Genomic DNA, 19,404 nt, shown 5'->3' with positions numbered 1-19,404 from the left:
CATTACAACTAGACTTCGATATCAAAAGATATTTTTTCCGTCGCTCATGGACACCTTCAACAACAGAGGGGATGCAAGTGCGTGGCCGGCTTTTAAGATGGGAGTACGCTCTTTTGTTGAAAGTTTGAAGGTCGTATCGGCTTTAGGAGTTTTTACCTCTGCTATTCTACTTTTGTAGATATCCTTTATAGGGATAAGTTCGCCTTTGTCTTCCTTTACTGTAATGTATTTCTGTAAACCTGTGTTGTGTACAGTCGCCATAAAATATATTGAAGCAGCCGAGGTGCTCAAAAATATCTGAACACGCACTCTAACGCCTTGAAAATAGAGGCGTGTTCAGATATTTGTGACTTGTGAGCAACTTGGCTGCTCCGATATATCTGATGGCAACAGTACAATAAAGTGATTATTACTACTATTACTATTAGTAAATCTTTGGTATTCAGTTAAGCTTTTTTGTCAACCGGGTAACCTGTTTACTGGTATAGTTTACAGATTATTATACCTGAAGAGCAGGTACAAAGGGAAGCGAGACGGACGGACGGACCGATTTAATAATGTACAACACAGGGTAGGGAGGTGCAGAGAGAGTGTGTGTTGACGTTCTGTTATTAGTTATTAATCAAACTAGCGACCCGCCCCGGCTTCGCACGGGTTAACAATTATACGCAAACCTTCCTATTGAATCACTCTATCTATAAAAAAACCACATCAAAATCCGTTGCGTAGCTTTAAAGATCTAAGCATAAGTATACATAGGGACAGACAGCGGGAAGCGACTTTGTTTTATACTATGTAGTGATATGTTCGTGCTGGCTAGAAAATTTAAATTTAATTTAAATTCGAAACTTATGTGTTTATCAGTCTGTGTGTGTAATAACTCAAAATTAGTTGATACTGACTTTGAGTGGTTTCCACATGTTGGCTAACTGTATTGGCTTTAAAATTATGATTTTGAATTATAAAAGTTTGTTTAACCTCCCGAGACTTAATGTACCTACATTACAATGTACATATTCGTGCAATCTAATTTGAACCTTTCATGAACCAAATAAAGTAGCATTTTTTTTGTTTCATTGCTTTTTAAAACAAACGAAATTCGGTTCAAATTAAAAATCTGAAAACTTATATCGTGGGTCATACGGGGTTAACCCTCGTGCCTCGAAACCCTCTCAACGAAAATATTTATTTATTTTATTTATTTGTTTTTCACCATATCTCTGTCTCGCAACTACTCTGTACCAACTAATGAGGGTAGTTAACAAACAGCTTCACTAATAACGCCTACTAATGATCACGCACTAGAAACAATGGGCCAAGTGCATTCAAAACTGGGCTTTATACAAAGCACTTAGAATTTAAATTAGCGTGGCTATGGTTTGGAGTTAGGGCTTTACCTGAGTTTACGCTATTGAGATTGGTATGCAAAATAAATAGGGTGCAGTGGGGTAAATTCAAATTCACCCAATTCGAAAAGTATTGTTGGCGAAAAGTAAAGTAAATAATGCATATTGTAAAAGATGTGTACTTATTTTTTTTTGACAGAACACTCAAAAACTAAATAAAAGTTTCACCAACGTCCCGTCTCCCTTTCCCCTTGTGACGTCACAACAAATCCAATATGGCCGATATTTCAATATGGCGCGGTCTGTAGACTTGAGAAACATTTAATAGACTCTTTGCTTATTTACCGTACAGTTTCCGATAAGTTTTGATGAAATTAATATTTAGATGCGTTATATTTATTACTTATTTGACTAATTTACACAAACTTTTAACTCGATGTTATTATTACCATCTTCCTTCATTGACATAGATATCTAGGGACTGGCTTTACGGGCAATAAAAATGAGGCATGACAGGGGCCAGTACAGCGGTGTGAAATCGCTACAACGCGATTGGTTGATGAGTTCGCTGATGCGCGCGATTGGTTGAAGAGTTCGCATTACGCGCGCTATTGGTCGCAACTAGTTGCGTTAGACTGCACGATTGGCTGGAATTAGTGGGTAGCACCGCTGAACTAGTACGATTTTTAGTGCCCCATTAGCCCATCCTTAGATATTATACGTCAATGTCTTCCTTGCGTTGTCCCGGTTTTTTGCCATGGCTCAGGGAGCCTGGGGTCCGCTTGGCAAATAATCCTAAGAATTGGCGTAAGCATTAATTTCTATGAAAGCGACTGCCATCTGACCTTCCAACCCAGAGGGGGAACTAGGCCTTATTGAGATTAGTCCGCTTTCCTCACGATCTTTTCCTTCACCGAAACGCGACTGGCAAATATCAAAATGATATATCATCATGATTGATTAACTCATTGGTATTTGCCTAGGTAATATAGGTACGTGTTTGTTGAAAATTTTCCCATTAAGTACCTATGTGATTTTCTATCTTTAATCCCATACGACTAACCCCCTCGAGGGAAGCAATATCGAATATCCAAATGTTTTAAATAGGCCAAAATGGCCAAATCCCCGGGCACTTACAGATTTAAGGACGACTCACGTTAGACCGGGCCGTGTCCGGGCCGGAGCTTCCAGCGATTACTTTCCTATGACAGATGACAGGTGATCACGTGATGCTTTCCATAGAAAACGAAGCTCTGGCCCGGACACGGCCCGGTCTAACGTGAGTCATCCTTTATTCCTGGGTCTCAAGGGGTTAAATATATCAAAACAGTATTTAAGTGCAAAAATTCCCCCTTCAAAAACCTCCGTATCTACTTCCCACATCATCTAAATCCCGTATTCGTATAAAACTTACGAAGTAATAAAAGTTAGAGGTTTAACGAAAACTTTCGCTTGTCATGCAAATGTCCAACTTCTTGCGTTCGTAACTCAAGTTAGTTTCTTTACTTTCTTTTAATACTTTACTTAAGGGCAATAAAACATGAACTAAAATTGACCATGTACATTCAAGTAACATACTTATATCTATGTTTAACGTAGAAATCAAGTATAAAATATTAGTCATTACACATTATAAAACAAAGTCCCCCGCCGCGTCTGTCTGTTTGTGTGTTTGTTTGTTCGCGATAAACTCAAAAACTACTGAACAAATTTTCATATGGTTTCCACTGATTCTTGAGGAAGGTTTAGGTGTATAATTCGTTAACCCGTGCGAAGCCGGGGCGGGTCTCTAGGACTCTAGTTTTATATATAAAACCTTTACCCGTTCTACTTTCTGTGATAATAATTTGTAGCCACGAAATCTAATAGTACCAGACAAAGATATAATGTTAAGTAAATGGGGCATTATCTATGAAAAGGGACCTTATTGTCTATGGCGCTTACGCCGCACAGCGTCGCGCGGCATTGTATTTATATCGGAGCATCGTTAATTTAATGGCGTAAGCGCCATCGACAGTAAGGTCCCTTTTCATAGATAACGTCACTAATGATCATGCCAAGTTTTATGTAATTTAAGTATCTCTAAAATGGGAGCGTAACTTTGATTAAAATGGGAGCGGCTTTTTGGCGGGTTGGTTCGACTCTTAAGCTAGTCCCAGTCCCGATGTACTTTCAAAAGGACAGAATCCAATTCAAAACTGTATAAATACTCTGGGTCCCAGAGTATTTATACAGTTTTGAATTGGATTCTGTCCTTTTGAAAGTACATCGGGACTCATAATATTAGTTGTTTCAAATCTCTGTTGTAACGTTAAATATCGTTATCTCGGCCATACCTCGAAATTGGAAAAGTTCGGCCCCACTCGTATTTCAGCAAACAAATGTAAGTTTTGTATTCACTTTCAGCATAATTTAGTACCTAAGTATTGTACGGTTAGCAGCGGGAGTTAAGAGGGGGCGCGGAGCCAGGACATTAGAAATGAATATATTCAGTAACTTTATTTTTTAATTTGATTGCAGTGAGACGCCTCATTCGGTTCTCGTATGTTTTTTTTTTTCTCGTAATGTGTTAATCATACAGGATTGTGACCCTTGGAGACCCTATACATCTCTAAGGATAATTTGATAAACTATGTTATTTTTTAGTTCTGACACTTAGAGACATTTACACCTCTAAATAAGTTTAGATTTTTTTTTCCATGTATCTGTTTTGTTTTTATTTTAATATTATTATTATAGTTTTTTTATGTAATTCGACATTAAGAGACCTTATACATCTCTAAGTAATTGTATTACGTTAGTTTGATTTGGTAGTTGTAGTTGTATTTAATAATTGTTGATGTATAATTATTATTATTTTGCTTGTATGTAAATTCAATGTTGACGTGTAAAAGTGCCCTTGTGGCCTATTTGCTGAATAAATGTTGAAGTTGAAGTTGAAGTTGAATGAGAAAAGAAAATTGAATCACGAGCGTAGCGAGAATCGAAAAGTGGAATCTTGAGTATTGCGATGGGTTCAGTAGTAAGCTTAATTTAATAAGGCATATTGTGTAAAATTGTTCTTTAATCAAGGTCAAAGTTAAAATATACTTTATTCATGTAGGCCTAGCAACAAGCAGTTATGAATAGTAATTAGGTGTTACATTCATATATATTATCTTAAGCTAATTATCAGAGCAATTTATTGATGTTAATATTTTATTTATTTATTCATTATTTTAATTTTAATTTGCTGCTGATTGTAGTAGGTACATTTATCTGATTCGAATTCGAGTCATTATGTTTCTGAATTTATAGAAGTTCTATTATGTTTTGATATACATATAGGTATAGCATTGTATTTATACTTTGAATGATGAGGTATTAACTTAGGATGCCTAACGCCTGGACGCAAATATGTCTGACATGAAGGAAAGTTATATGAAGGTGAAAGGAAAGTTTTCTTTTGATGTCTACTTAATTTAGCTAAGAGCCTGTAACATGGATATATTATATACTATTTAACTAGCGACCCGCCTCGGCTTTTTACGGGTAAACCTTAACAAATTATACACCTAAACCTTCCTCAAGAATCACTCTATTGATAAGTGAAAATGCATGAAAAGTCGTTATTGAGTTTATCGCGAACATACAAACAGACAGACGCGGCGGGGGACTTTGTTTTATAAGATCCGTTTAGTCTTTTTGAGTGTGTCGCGAACATATTACAAACAGACAGACGCGAGGGGGGAATTGGTTTATAAGGTAAGGTATGTATATAGATAGATTGTTATCAAGTCATCTGATTTTTCATGAATAAAGGAATATTTTTCTTCGAAAGCTCTAATAAAACGGTTTTTATTTTAAAAAAGTTTTCGAAAAAAATATGTATAGGTACAATACATACATGTATGTATGTCACTTTATTGCACATAAACAGGAAAATATCATCTAAAGATACCGGATACGAGAGTAGGTATCCAAAATGTGTCCATTTAATTTAATTTAATTTTGCTTTTAGGGCTTTTTTAATCCATGCCAAATTATAGTTTTCATTTTTATTCGTAAATATACCTCCTCATCTTTAAAAGTCGGTTAACATTATTGTGCCTGTCACCCATCACAATAACGAATCGATCGACATCTCATTCACCAAAATCGCCTTAGTAGTTTTAACGCTACACTAAAATGCACGTCACAAACATACCCACACAAATAGGTAAGTACCTACTTCGAATTTAAACTGTTGTGAGACATACTAACATTGAATAATTTTAGGTTTTATTTCTTAACTGGTATGGATTACAGTTTAGACTCACTTGTTTTTAGTCACTCGTGCGACTTGTTTCGGGTCACTAACATTGCGAGCAGCGTTCACGACGGCCGTGTATCACGTACTTCCCGATTGGGTAGAAAAAACAAGTCATAAGTCTGCCTGACTTTTGCTGATACGTAATAACATGGCAATCTTGATCCTACTATATCGTTATCGACGCGTAGTTACACAGTTTAAATATTGAACCAGTATAACGGTTTGGTACAGTGGGCCAAGAAAGTGGTCTACCACCCTACGGCACCCTAGGTTCGTTTGAACGTCATGAGACAACAAGGTCGTTTTATTTTAAACTCCGTTAGAAAAGTCAACCTTAGCGATCGTTAGATCTCGTAGAAACTTTTGTCAAAACTGGTAGACCACTTTCTTGGCCCACTGTACATCGTTTGCTAAATTAAAACGGCAGGCAGGTTGAGTCACTTGCTATCTTCTCATGCCTAGAAAAAACATTTGCTCACTGTTTTTCTCACTACTGCGCACGCAGCAATTTGAAATTTACGAAAACTGGCGTAGAGCTGGAAAAAAATCATGTGTAATTTTTTTCCTAAGTATGTGAAGATAGCAAATTATTCAACCTATCTGCCATTTTAATTTGGCAAACGATGTACCAAACACCCTGTATAACTTTAAAATAACGCGCATTAATAGCTTAGTTTCCTATAGGCTCATGGCGCTTACCAGACAAAACTTTTGTTAAGGAAGTTTTAATTAAACTCTACACGGTGAAATTTAATCTGTGATCAGTAGGTAATTAAAAGATAGCAATTAGCAACCTAAATACATAATAGAATTCAATCTCGACGGAAGACCAGCGTTGGCCCTTCCAGGCTAACACCCTGCTAGTCGGGACCATTTCATGGCTAATTTATGTGTTATGTTATGTGTAAGTTTGTTTTTTGTTCCTGTTTTTTTGCCACCAATAAACAATTTCTATTCTATTCTTAATACGCGAGAACTCACTCTCTCTAATAATTACAGTTAACACCTATTTTTTAACCGACTTCCAAATCTAAAAGGAGGAGGTTATCAATTCGGTTGTATGTTTTTTTTTATTTTATTTTTTTTTTTTTTTTTTTTTTTTTTTTATTTTTTTTTATGTTTGTTACTCCATATCTCCGTCATTACTGGACCGATTTTGAATTTTTTTTTTGATTGTATGTATATGCATACAGATTGGTCCCGTTTTTGTCAAAACCCAGTTCTGATGATGGGATCCATGAGTAATCGAGGGAACTCCTCAAATCTTAAAGGCATACATATAGTGATTTTTGTGTTTTTATCAACAAATCAAGCATATACATTTAAAAAAGTGACATTTGATGAAGTGGAACTGCTGATGAAGATCAGAACGGAACTCTTCAACGACGCATAGTACACGTTTGACGATTTGTCATGTTTGTTAAGCAAGTTAAGTTTTAAAGCCACATTTTTGTCAAGCTCGAGTTCTGATGATGGGATCCATGAGGAATCGAGGGAACTCCTCAAATCTTAAAGGCATGCATATAGAGATTTTTGTATTTTCATCAAAAAATTAAGCATTTTCATTAAAAACTGTCGCATTTGATGCAGTGGAACTGCTGATGATGATCATAACGGAACTCTTCAACGACGCATAGCTCGCATTTGGCGATTTGTCCTTTTCGTTATGTTTGTTAAGCAAGTTAGGTTTTTAGGCACATTTATGTCAATCTCAAGTCCTGAACATGGGATCCATGAGGAATCGAGGGAACTCCTCAAATCTTAAAGGCATACGTATAGAATTTTATATATTTTCATCAGAAAATCAAGCATTTACATTACAAACTGTGGCATTTGATGAAGCGGAACTGCTGATGATGATCAGAACAGAACTCTTCAACGACGCATAGTACACGTTTTGTGATTCTGAATTTCGATTTTGACTTGGACTGGGCCCCGGACTCCGGACTCGGATCCGTACTCGGACTCGGACCCCTACTCGGACTCGGACCCGGATCCGGACACGGACCCGGACCTTGATCCGGAAAATCACTATGATACCTAAACTAAACAAACCACTATGATTACCATAAAATGTATACATATTACCAAATAAAGTATAAGCGCCGTTAAGTGGGTCCAGGCTAGTAGTTAGAGAAGTCGGTTTTTTTCTATTAAAGATTATATAGTAGCTCAGTTGGTTAGGAGCGATTGAACAGGTGTTCAGAAAAATCAATTTCTTATTTAATTTTTTTTTTTACTGTTTTCAATAAAAGTAAATGCTCAAAATACTGACGTATAAGTTTAGCTGTGCCTGCGATTTGCGTAGTCTCAAAGCGGATTGCCGCCCGATGGATCCCTTATCAATTTGCCCTCTCCTGCGAAAGGAGCTTTCTGTGTCAACACGATGACTGTTCTTAAAATATATATTGGGTTGAGAATGTCGAAATCTGATTTGGTAATAATAAGGTTAAGACTATTTAGGATCTATAGTAATTTAAATTGTACTTTTCTTATTTACTCTTAATACATGTTAATTATACGATGTAATATTGTTTTGAAAAGATGTGTCCCGCCGAGTTTGTTGCCGGTCCCATATTGGGATACCCTCTTCCAATTGAGGGCGGATTTAAATCTTCTCGAGGCAGGGGGACGTCATAAGCGCATTGTAAATATTGTAATATGCCTACTTGAATAAACTAATATCTTTTATCTTTATCTATCTTATCTCGGTAATATGAAAGACTATTTAGCTTAGTTAGTAGATTACCTAGTTAAAATATTATATTCAGGTTTTGAATGTCGAAATCAGTCTATACCTAGCTACATTCGTATTATATTCACCCCGCCGTCCCTTCACCCCGGTTGACGATAGCTTTTTTCATCCCGATCGACCTTGCCGATATCAACCGATATCTACACTTCGGCAGTTATTTCCCCGTCTATTTGTCAGCAGCATCTCTAGTATCATCTCGTCTACTTGACTCCCGAGGCACGTACAGACGGTATTACTCTAGTTTTTCCCCAATATTGGGGGTATTTGCTGTTCATTTGTTCGTATCTACTGATGTAGCCGGTTTGAGTGTGGGAACTGGTTTATGATATCAACATGTCGGTCTATCTATATATAGCTAGGTAGGTAGTATTACGAAATACGATCGCATATGTCAGTGTCAATAGTGACGTTTCTACAAACAAAAACGTCACTTTTGATACTAACATATCCATATCGTATCTTTAGCAAATTTTTGACGTATCTTAAAGTTCGAATCAGGCCGATAATCAACGCATGTTAAGTTTAACAGATCTAACGCAATTTTTTTGCAATATAATTTTGATCGATATTAAACTTTCGTGGGACATATTTTAAACTGTTTCTAGACGACAACGGTTTCACTCACTTGAATTTTTAGTCGCTATTGGCGACATGTTTCGGGCCCTTCGGGGGTCCTTCCTCAGGCTCGAGTGCTCGCGGCGACTGCAACTCGTGCACTGATAAAATTTTGGTATAAGTACTCGTAAGGTTCGGTTTATTTATTCTATAGCAATTATATATGTTCCAGTGTAAATATGGACTACCTATACATTTGCAAAAAAAAAAATTGTTTACAAATACTTATTCCGAACTCATATTTCCTTTTATCCACATCCGCCAGCGTCCGCCACATGTTCCGTGTTGCATTCGTAACACCCTGTAAATGTGTTGCATTTGAGCATCCTGTAGAGTTGCAAATGGAGCACGCTGTAGATGCAGTTCAGATAGCAGCCCCGATATATAGGTTGTTGCGTTTTTGTGAGTTGACGCCGCAGTGGGTAGAGTTGGAACAGTATAATAACGCGGCAGTATAATAGTATAGTGGTTAGCGCGTATAATTTACTCGCAGAATTCCTTGGTGTCATTCCTAATTAGTAATTACTCTAAATTTAAACCCCCTCGACAAAATTATAATCTAATATATTAAAACATATCTAAGGCTAGTGTCAGGTGCATTGGGAACTTCGAAAGCGGGATAATTTGGAAATAAATTAATATCTCCTAAACCAGAAGTACTTTATATGCATTTAAATATAAAAAAATCGCCGGGCATTAAAAAGTTTCCTATCCAAAAAATGCAGACGCAACGCAAAAACGCAAATTGTAGTCTGATAGAGTCTGTGCGGAAAGATAAGAGCCGTGGGATGTATGGGGCCCAATACAATCCACGACTCTTCTCTTTCCGAACAGACTATAAGCAAAATGTATTTAGTTATCACAAAGTAGACCTTTCTGAAAGATAAAACAATTTTAGAGGATGGATCCTATTCGCAAAACTATGTCCAATCTGTTGTTCTCCTGTAGACTGTGCCCGCCTCGGGCTAACATCGGAAACCGTCCGCTGCCAACACGTCCAACCTTTATCGGTTCAAATTTCACACTCGTACATACAGACGGAATAGTCTAAGAGCTGGCAACGGAAAACCTAATACTTATTATGTTTAATCTTAATTTTAAAACCTAATAGGTACTTATTATGTTTAACCTTTGTATTTGACTATGAATAAAATTTATAATTAGAATGCCATTTGGCATTAAGTCCTCGTTTTGTAATTGTAATTGTTGTATAATTGTTGTATTTTGTGCTTACGTTAAGTGGTTCCTGTGATGTTGCTTATGTCCATGGGAGACGACACAACAATGGGTCGCGACCCACAACAACCCGCCTAACAACCCGCCGCCGCAACAACAACAACATCAACAACAAACAACAACAACAACAACAACAACAACAACAACAACAACAACAACAACAACAAACAACAACAACAACAACATGCAACAATGCTGCTCTATAAAATTGTGTAGCTTTATGCGGAGCCAGCTCTCAGACCATTGGGAATGGAACGCCAGCTGTCAATTTGCGTGGATAAAAATGGCGAGGGTTGTTTTACAACGTCACAAGTTGACTGGCAGTCATTTGGATTATTAAATTTTCAACCTATAATCTCAACCTATGTGTTATTTTCAACCTACGTGTGTTCATATTTATTCACCACACCAACTTGTAAAATTCTTTCATTTCATCTTAATGAGAAAGTTGCATTTTATCCACAAGAGCTGTAAATTAAGCGAATTGGCTGGTGGAATCAACTTTACGTGATGATATGATTTTGAATAATAAATATTTTATAGCGTTAGTTCATTAAGATTTTGGTCGCAGTTCACTTTGCTTTGTCAAATGACACTCTTTAGTGACAAATGAAATATAGCGGGAAATTATGCGAATGGTTAGAAATCCTGTTAGGGAAAATAATCTATTGAAAAATAAATATATAGGAAAGTATGCGAATTGGTTAGAGATGCTATCGGGAAAGGAACCTATTGAGAAATTAAAAAGTGGTAAAATTTGCGAATGGCAGAAGTCGCAACTAGGACAAAACGATTTTCGGAAAATAGTAGCACCACTCACGCAAACCCGTACGTACACTATCGAATAAAATTTAAGGGGCCCACTGATTACCAGTCCGCCGGACGGTATCGGCCTGTCAGTTGTTCGGAACTGTCAACTTTTTGTTCTAACTGACAGGCCGATATCGTCCGGCGGACTGTTAATCAGTGGGCCCCTTTACACTAGGGGTACACATTTGCAAAAAAACCGGCCAAGTGCGAGTCGGACTCGCGCACGGAGGGTTCCGCACCATCAACAAAAAATAGAGCAAAACAAGCAAAAAAACGGTCACCCATCCAAGTACTGACCCCGCCCGACGTTGCTTAACTTCGGTCAAAAATCACGTTTGTTGTATGGGAGCCCCACTTAAATCTTTATTTTATTCTGTTTTTAGTATTTGTTGTTATAGCGGCAACAGAAATACATCATCTGTGAAAATTTCAACTGTCTAGCTATCACGGTTCGTGAGATACAGCCTGGTGACAGACGGACGGACGGACGGACGGACGGACGGACAGCGGAGTCTTAGTAATAGGGTCCCGTTTTTACCCTTTGGGTACGGAACCCTAAAAAGCAAATATTTTTTACTTACAAGTTATTCATTAACTATGCTCTCTAACTATCCTCCTACTTAATAGATACTTACTCATTAACGTCAGTTTGCAAGTTAATCCTAACTTGTACCTACGTCTAAGTCAAAGTTGTCTGTCTGTTTGTTTTTATCTCATATTACGAATTACATATTAAAGTTGGTACACAGTGTACACAAATACAGCAGGCAGCAAGTTTTGTATGTAGGTATTTAAAAGTTCTGCTCGTTCATATTTTTTTCTTCTTTTTTTATCTACATATTTGCATATAGAGCACTCTATCCCCATAAACATTTTCTCCCGGTCAGCACAAAAACTCTCCTCGTCCAAGCTCTTGTTCTGCCTGTCCTTGATTATGCTGATGTTTGTTACACTAATATCACTCAAGATTCTTTAAATAAATTTGACCGGCTACTTAACAGCTGCATTCGATTCGTGTTCGGACTTCGTAAGTATGACCATATCTCTTATTTCCGTAGAAAACTTAATTGGCTCCCTATACGAGAACGTAGGTCCCTTCGTACTCTGTGTACTCTCTACTCAATCTTGTTTGACCCGTCCGCCCCAGATTATCTCCGGTCGAAATTTAAATTAGTCACTCCACGTCCAGGTATTACAGATCTTCGCTCTTCCCGTAGCCTTACGCTCATTGTCCCCCAGCATCGAACGGGTTTCATGTCCAATTCTTTCACTATTCAAGTATTCAGGCTATCAGACTTTGGAACATTCTCCCACTCCCTATCAGACAAGCGCAGACCAAATTCACATTCAAGCGCATGCTGCGCAAGTATTTCCTTGACAAACTTTCCTCTTCGTCAACTTAATGATTCACACTAGGTGTTTATATATGTATGGTATATATGTAGGTTTATTTGTATTAAGTATATGTGTAAGTTTATCAATATAGTTTATATTCATATTGATATAGTCCTGTTTTCAAATTAATTTATTCTAAAAGACACTGCACCTACTTAATCTTTCTGGTTTGACCCATTGGTTGACTGGTAGAGAATGCCTTAAGGCATTAAGTCCGCCATTTGTACCTTCATGTATTGTGCAATAAAGATTAAAATAAATAAATAAATAAATATTTAAAAGAAGCCTTTTTAGGGTTCCGTAGCCAAATGGCAAAAAACGGAACCCTTATAGATTCGTCATGTCTGTCTGTCTGTCTGTCTGTCCGTCTGTCCGTCTGTCTGTCCGTCCGTATGTCACAGCCACTTTTCTCCGAAACTATAAGAACTATACTGTTGAAACTTGGTAAGTAGATGTATTCTGTGAACCGCATTAAGATTTTCACACAAAAATAGAAAAAAAACAATAAATTTTTGGGGTTCCCCATACTTCGAACTGAAACTCAAAAATTTTTTTTTCATCAAACCCATACGTGTGGGGTATCTATGGATAGGTCTTCAAAAATGATATTGAGGTTTCTAATATCATTTTTTTCTAAACTGAATAGTTTGCGCGAGAGACACTTCCAAAGTGGTAAAATGTGTGTCCCCCCCCCCGTAACTTCTAAAATAACAGAATGATAAAACTAAAAAAAATATATGATGTACATTACCATGTAAACTTCCACCGAAAATTGGTTTGAACGAGATCTTGTAAGTAGTTTTTTTTTATACGTCATGAATCGCCTAAATACGGAACCCTTCATGGGCGAGTCCGACTCGCACTTGGCCGCTTTTTTCAGTGAGACATGTCGGCTCCGTTGGGCCTCTATATTACAGAACTTCAATAAGTGTTCTAAACAACTAGACATCAAAATAACTGTACACGAATTTCGCCGTTTTAGACAGGGGTTGTTTGTATTAATTACAATTTCTAGCAAAGAAAACTAGTACAGTCAGCAGCAGAAGTTGCTAAGCGGACGAGGTGTTCAAAATTACCTTGACACGATCTCTTAACAATAAAGTCGCGTCAAGATCATTTTGAACATCTCGCCCGCTTAGCAACTATTGCTGCTGACTGTACCACAGTGGCCAAAAACAATAGCAGTCGCCAAGACTATTGTGAGTTTTTGGTGATAATGATTCAACGAAGTGAGTATTTTTTTATGCTTACATTTTTTAAGCTTATGAAGCTTATCACGAGGTTTATAAGTCACAGAGCCACTAGTATTTAACAATATAAGTAGTAGGTACACTCAAAGAATTTAATTTCCGACCCATTTCGTACCTTGTCACAGTGACAGTCATAGGAATTTCGCTAGGAACCTTAAACTATTATCACTGTGATAAGGTACGAGATGGGTCGTAAATTCTTTGACTGTACCTAATCCATTTTGTCTTTCTCCGCTATGTGCAAACTTCTCATAGTAGGGTGACTTAGAAGTTACCTCGTAACTAAGTGCTCCCTACGTCGTAATAAACACGAAAATAACATTATTACTGACTTCCAACGTAAGTAAGGGTTTTTTTTGCTATTTTGACGTTGAATGATGATGGGTATTAGAAATTGATCAGAATAGCCGACATTTCAAATATTGTACAGTACTGATTGGGTCTACTTGGGTCGTCCAAGTGGACGCCGTCCTGTTGGTCATCCTAAATATAGTTGGGCGGACAGAGTGGGGGCAGATCTCCGTGAGCTCGGCGTCGGCGAAAGCTGACGTGATACCGCTCTGGACCGAGCAAAGTGGCGTGCTCTTGTGTTGGAGGCCAAGACTCATTTTGGGTCATCGCGCCAGCCAAGTAAGTACTAATATGTACATTATCATCCATTATAATCGGTCTGTATAGACGCTACACAGAAAGCCGACACCGTGCTCCGCGCCTGGTGTGTGTCGGCCTTTAATGAGGCTGCGACACGGTCTCCCAGCTAGGTGCAGACGGAATTATTTACAGCGCGCTACAGCTTGTGACAGTGACGCAGTGCGCAAGTCACAAGCGTTAGCGGTAGCGTATAGACAGGTAGATTGAATAGTTAAATGTTCTTTTAAATCTTTTAAATGTTGCTAAGTGGGCGAGGTGTTCAAAGCTCTTATTTTCTTAACAATAAATTCGCGTCATTTTGATCACCTTGCCCGCTTAGCAACTATTGCTGCTGACTGTACATTGTGACATTTTGTTCATGTTCTGCTTGGAATTTTCTTATTTTGGGATGTATCGTATCTGATAATATCTTGTATTTTAATGTATGTATGATATATGGTATGAGGTGTAGATGGAATCATTTACAGTGCGCTATAGCTTGCTAGCGTGATGCTAGTGTGCTAGTCACAAGCGTGAGCGGAAGCGGATAGTTAAAGGTTCAAACTGCTGAGTGGAAACCTTTTCAGCGACGTTTAAAACCTTTTTTGTGACATATTTTTGTAAAATGTTGTATAAGCGTCCTGAATAAATTTTATTCTATACTATTCTATTCTAAACTCAAAATGTATTCAGCAAAGGCACTCTTTCACGTCGAGTTTAAAGCTAAATAATCACCAACATCACACATCGTCTCGCTCGATTGGTGTTGCAATCGTTTGCAGGAAACGAAACGCTATTTTTTACGTGCATTTACAATGCATTATTTAAGCTTAGGTATCTCTGCGTTGCGCTTCGTTTTCTGCAAACAATTGTCATCTTCGCTAAAGTAACTTAGATGCTTAGTTCCAGGAATTTCGTACATACATTGACCCGTTCTGTTCCCGTCTCTACCGCTCGCGCGTAATTAGGTATATTGCTGTTCCTCCAAGGCACAGACGGGTCAGTTTATGAAATTCCTCGTTCTAAGCATCCTTCGTTAGGCCTCCGGGCTACAAATCGCTTGTGACTTGCCCCACACATTGCATCCATAATAGACGTAACGTGAGTTGTGAATTTTGACACGGACTCTATTATTCAGACCTCAATGACCCGAGCTATAGCTCTCACAGGACTCCTATCCAGGTTAGGTTATTTAGTTACTTTATAATAGAAAGTAAAACCTAGGTAACTGTTAGGTTTACAGCAGGGATGTAACGGATGTGGTTTTATCGGAACCGAAAGCGGAACCAGATGTTTTAAATTTAGTTTATCGGAACCAGAAACGGAATCGGAACCGAAAACGGAACCGGAACCAGAACCGGAGCCTGAGTCAGTTCTATCAGTAGGTATACATTACACAACACAACACATACGAATAGGTACTTTAAATTCGAAAACACGGATAAACCAGAACATCTAATTACTGCAGCACGTGGCAAGCGGGGCTATGAGCGAAGGACTGGTATAAACCTGTTTGTTTTTTTATGTACACCGCTCATGTCCCGCTGCCGCGCTTAAGCATTGACATCCGATATAACTTCCGTTTCAAAAGTAACGGAACCGGAACAGAAACGGATGTGTAATACCAAACGGAAGTTCCGACTTAACGGAAACGGAAACGGAGCTCTGTAACATCCCTGGTTTACAGTCAAAAAATTAAATTTCCCACCCAAATTGTACTTTGTCACAGTGACAATAGTATGAGGTCTCTAGCGGCTTTCATTATGACTGTCACTGTGACAAGGTACGAAATGGGTTGGAAATTAAATTCTTTGACTGTACATGTAAAGTGTAAACCTCAGTTGTAATAGTAGGTCACATGGATGCCAAAGTTATAAATACAAAAGTTTTCACTTTCTGTCTGTTTGATTGAGTTTATGTAGCAACACTATGCATTTGATTTGAATTTATACAGTGTGTAAATCCAATGCGGGCGAATATTTAAATAGTGGTTAGTATAGGACCTAAGAAGTATTTTGCTTAGAAATACAATGCAAATTACGAGCTTCTTAAAGTAACGTCAACGCTTGTTGGCAGTTACTATAAATAGCTGGTATCCCGAAATGTCATGTCATCTTATGTTTCTATGTTTGCAGTACATTGCTGCTCGGTAAATAAAATAAAATAAATAATAAGGGGGTCATAATTAAGGGTAACTTAAAAAAAACTTCTTGTCAGATCCCAGTGGCTCAAATATGAGCCGGAATTGTATGGATTTGAGAGGTCCTGGGAAACGAGGGGTTAATGATTAGACGGATAAATTATATATCTTGTTTAATTTATTGCCCGTATTGGACTTACAGACTGTATACAAAGTTTGCTGTTAAAATCTATATTTGTGAGCTTGTAACTTGTAATACAAGCGGATGTCACTTTTTGACAGCTAATAATAGAAAGGGACTTCCGCTTGTATTACAAGTTACAAGCTTTTGAGAAACTGGTCCCTGTATTCAAACATCCGCAATGTCTGGTGAAGCGAGGGGTATTTCAATGCCTAATTTGGTAAAATTATACCCGAGTGTGGGAGCCCCTTTCCGCGGGGTTAGGCTGAGGTTACACCAACGGAGTACTTATTTAACCTATTTTGTTTTAATTGTTGCATTATGAGGTCAAATCCGTCTGCGGGAAATTATTTCATTTCATTTATTTCAGCATATATAAGCGTTACAGTGTCATACCAAAGCGCTTTCATACTAGTCACATCAATTAACTTAAAGTAACATTTAATTACACATTATAACCACACCAACTTAATTCAATAGCAATTCCATCATAAATTCAATAATAATGTCTTTTAATAAATACAAATATAAAATCTAGCATTAATTACAACAATTTGCAATTACGTACCTACCGTAAAATGTGTAAGTAGGTACCTATGAAAACTTTATCACAACCGTATTTAAGTGTTACAGCATGTTAGTGATAGTCTACTTTAAGTCAGTAAGTATATGTACCTATGTATAATATTGAGAAGTTTCTGGATAGATTTCAGAATAAAACACAGGAATAACAGTATAGCGTGTACTGGTTGGTTACAGACTGACTTGCTTATCCAGTTTTAAAACTACCCTTTATTCTAAACACTACAAATATGTATATATGAACATCACTCTGTATACTCGTAGTATAAAACAAAGTATTTTTATGTGCAAATAAATGATTATGATTATGATTATGATTATCTTTTCGCTGTCTATCTGTCTGTATGTACCTATGCTTAGATCTCTAAAACTACGTAACGGGTTTTGATGCGGTTTTTTTAATAGATAGAGTGATTCAAGAGGAAGGTTTATGTATAATTTGTTAACCCGTGCGAAGCCGGGGCGGGTCGCTAGTACATAATATATCATAATATAATACTTATAAAATTTAAATTACATTTCGAATATTACAGCAACATTACCTAAAAGATGTCTATTCACTCTCGATTCGACTTTACTCCGTCATTCTCGTTTATTATTGATTACACTTAGTCATTTTCTCCGGTTCGGTGTAGACACAGCTTTACCTCGTAACATATCACGCGTACCGCCCACGCTGATTGCCTGCCACAGCGCAATCTACAGCGGTGACACTTGGCTGAAAAACGTTTCTCTCTATCGTCTGTCGAAACAAAAGCTTTACCAACTATTAGGTAGGTACGTCAGTCGCCATCAGATATATCGAAGCGGACAAGGTGCTCATAAACATCTGAACACGCCTCTATTGTCGAGGCGTTAGTATTTTTGAGCATTTTGATCGCTTCGATATATCTGATGGCGACGAAAGAATTCTGAAAGAAAGAAAGAAAGAAAAGAAAATACATTTATTTACGTCAAACCAATTAACTGGTTAATTACATAGAATATATAGATGAGATAGGCGTTAAAAAGGACCCCCACTCAGCGTAATGCTACGGTAAGCCGCAGCGCTGATGTGGGGACCTAACTTAATAATTTTGCGCGACGTGGCGCGCAGCAGTATACGCGGAGCACGGCCGTCGTGAACGCTGCTCGCACTGTTAGTGCTTGGGAAAGGAGACCTAGGCTCTCCGAAGCATGTCGCACGAATGACTAAAAGCACGTGAGTTTAAACCGTAAAATTAGTTTAACCCCGTTAGTTATACGATTATTTAGCGTTTTTTTCCCCAAAAGGACTATCTTCCCTTCAAACTTCTGTGCTCTTCCACTCAAAATCCAAATGTTACCTACATTAATTAAGTGTTTGCACGATCGTGCGTACCGCTCTGCCCGTCGTGCGTCTCGCTCTAGCACATCAATCATGATTTGAACGTTACGAGGCGTTCCTGCGTAGTAGGAAGTGTTGATTCTAAGTTGTGATTAATATTATTTTACATTTTGGCTTGTCAGTATAAGGATTCAAGGATTTCGGGTAGAAATGTTTCATATTTAGGGTTCCGTAACTGATGAAACAAAGTGCTCACAAATATCTGAACACGCCTCTATTGTCAAGGCGTTAGAGTGCGTGTTCAGATTTTGTGAACACCTTGGCCGCTCCGATATATCTGAAGGCGACTGTGCATATGCCGAATAGGTTATTGCGTTTCAAGACCTACGTCTGGAGTATAGCGTTATGTGTAAGCGAGAGGTGGACATTAACCCAGCGTGACAGAGACAAATTGAGCGCTTTTGAAATGTGGACATGGAGAAGAATGAAGGTATAAGCTGGAAAGAGAGGAAAAACAATAATAATATGTAATTTACAAGTACCTATTATAGTTTGCTTTTTTTTTAACTCACTCAACATATTTTCTCTCTCTGCACCAATTGAAGGTATCTCTGTTTGGCCCTATGGTTGACTGGTAGATAATGCCATTTGGCATTAAGTCCGCCATTTGTACATTGTTGTATATATTTGTGGCACTTACTTTGTTACGTTTAGCGGGAACTGTCCGTGGCGCTTTAAATCAAAGTCAGCGATACACAACACAACTGTTTATTAGCACAAGCACAGAAGAAAGTCAGCACACAAGCATAGAAGGTGAAAGGAACACAAAACAAGCAAAGCAAGATAGAATAGCGAAAGGGTTTCGGA

This window comes from Cydia amplana, chromosome 21 (genome assembly GCF_948474715.1).
Source record: "Cydia amplana chromosome 21, ilCydAmpl1.1, whole genome shotgun sequence".
Lineage (NCBI taxonomy): Eukaryota > Metazoa > Arthropoda > Insecta > Lepidoptera > Tortricidae > Cydia > Cydia amplana.
This window is presented reverse-complemented; position numbering follows the sequence as displayed.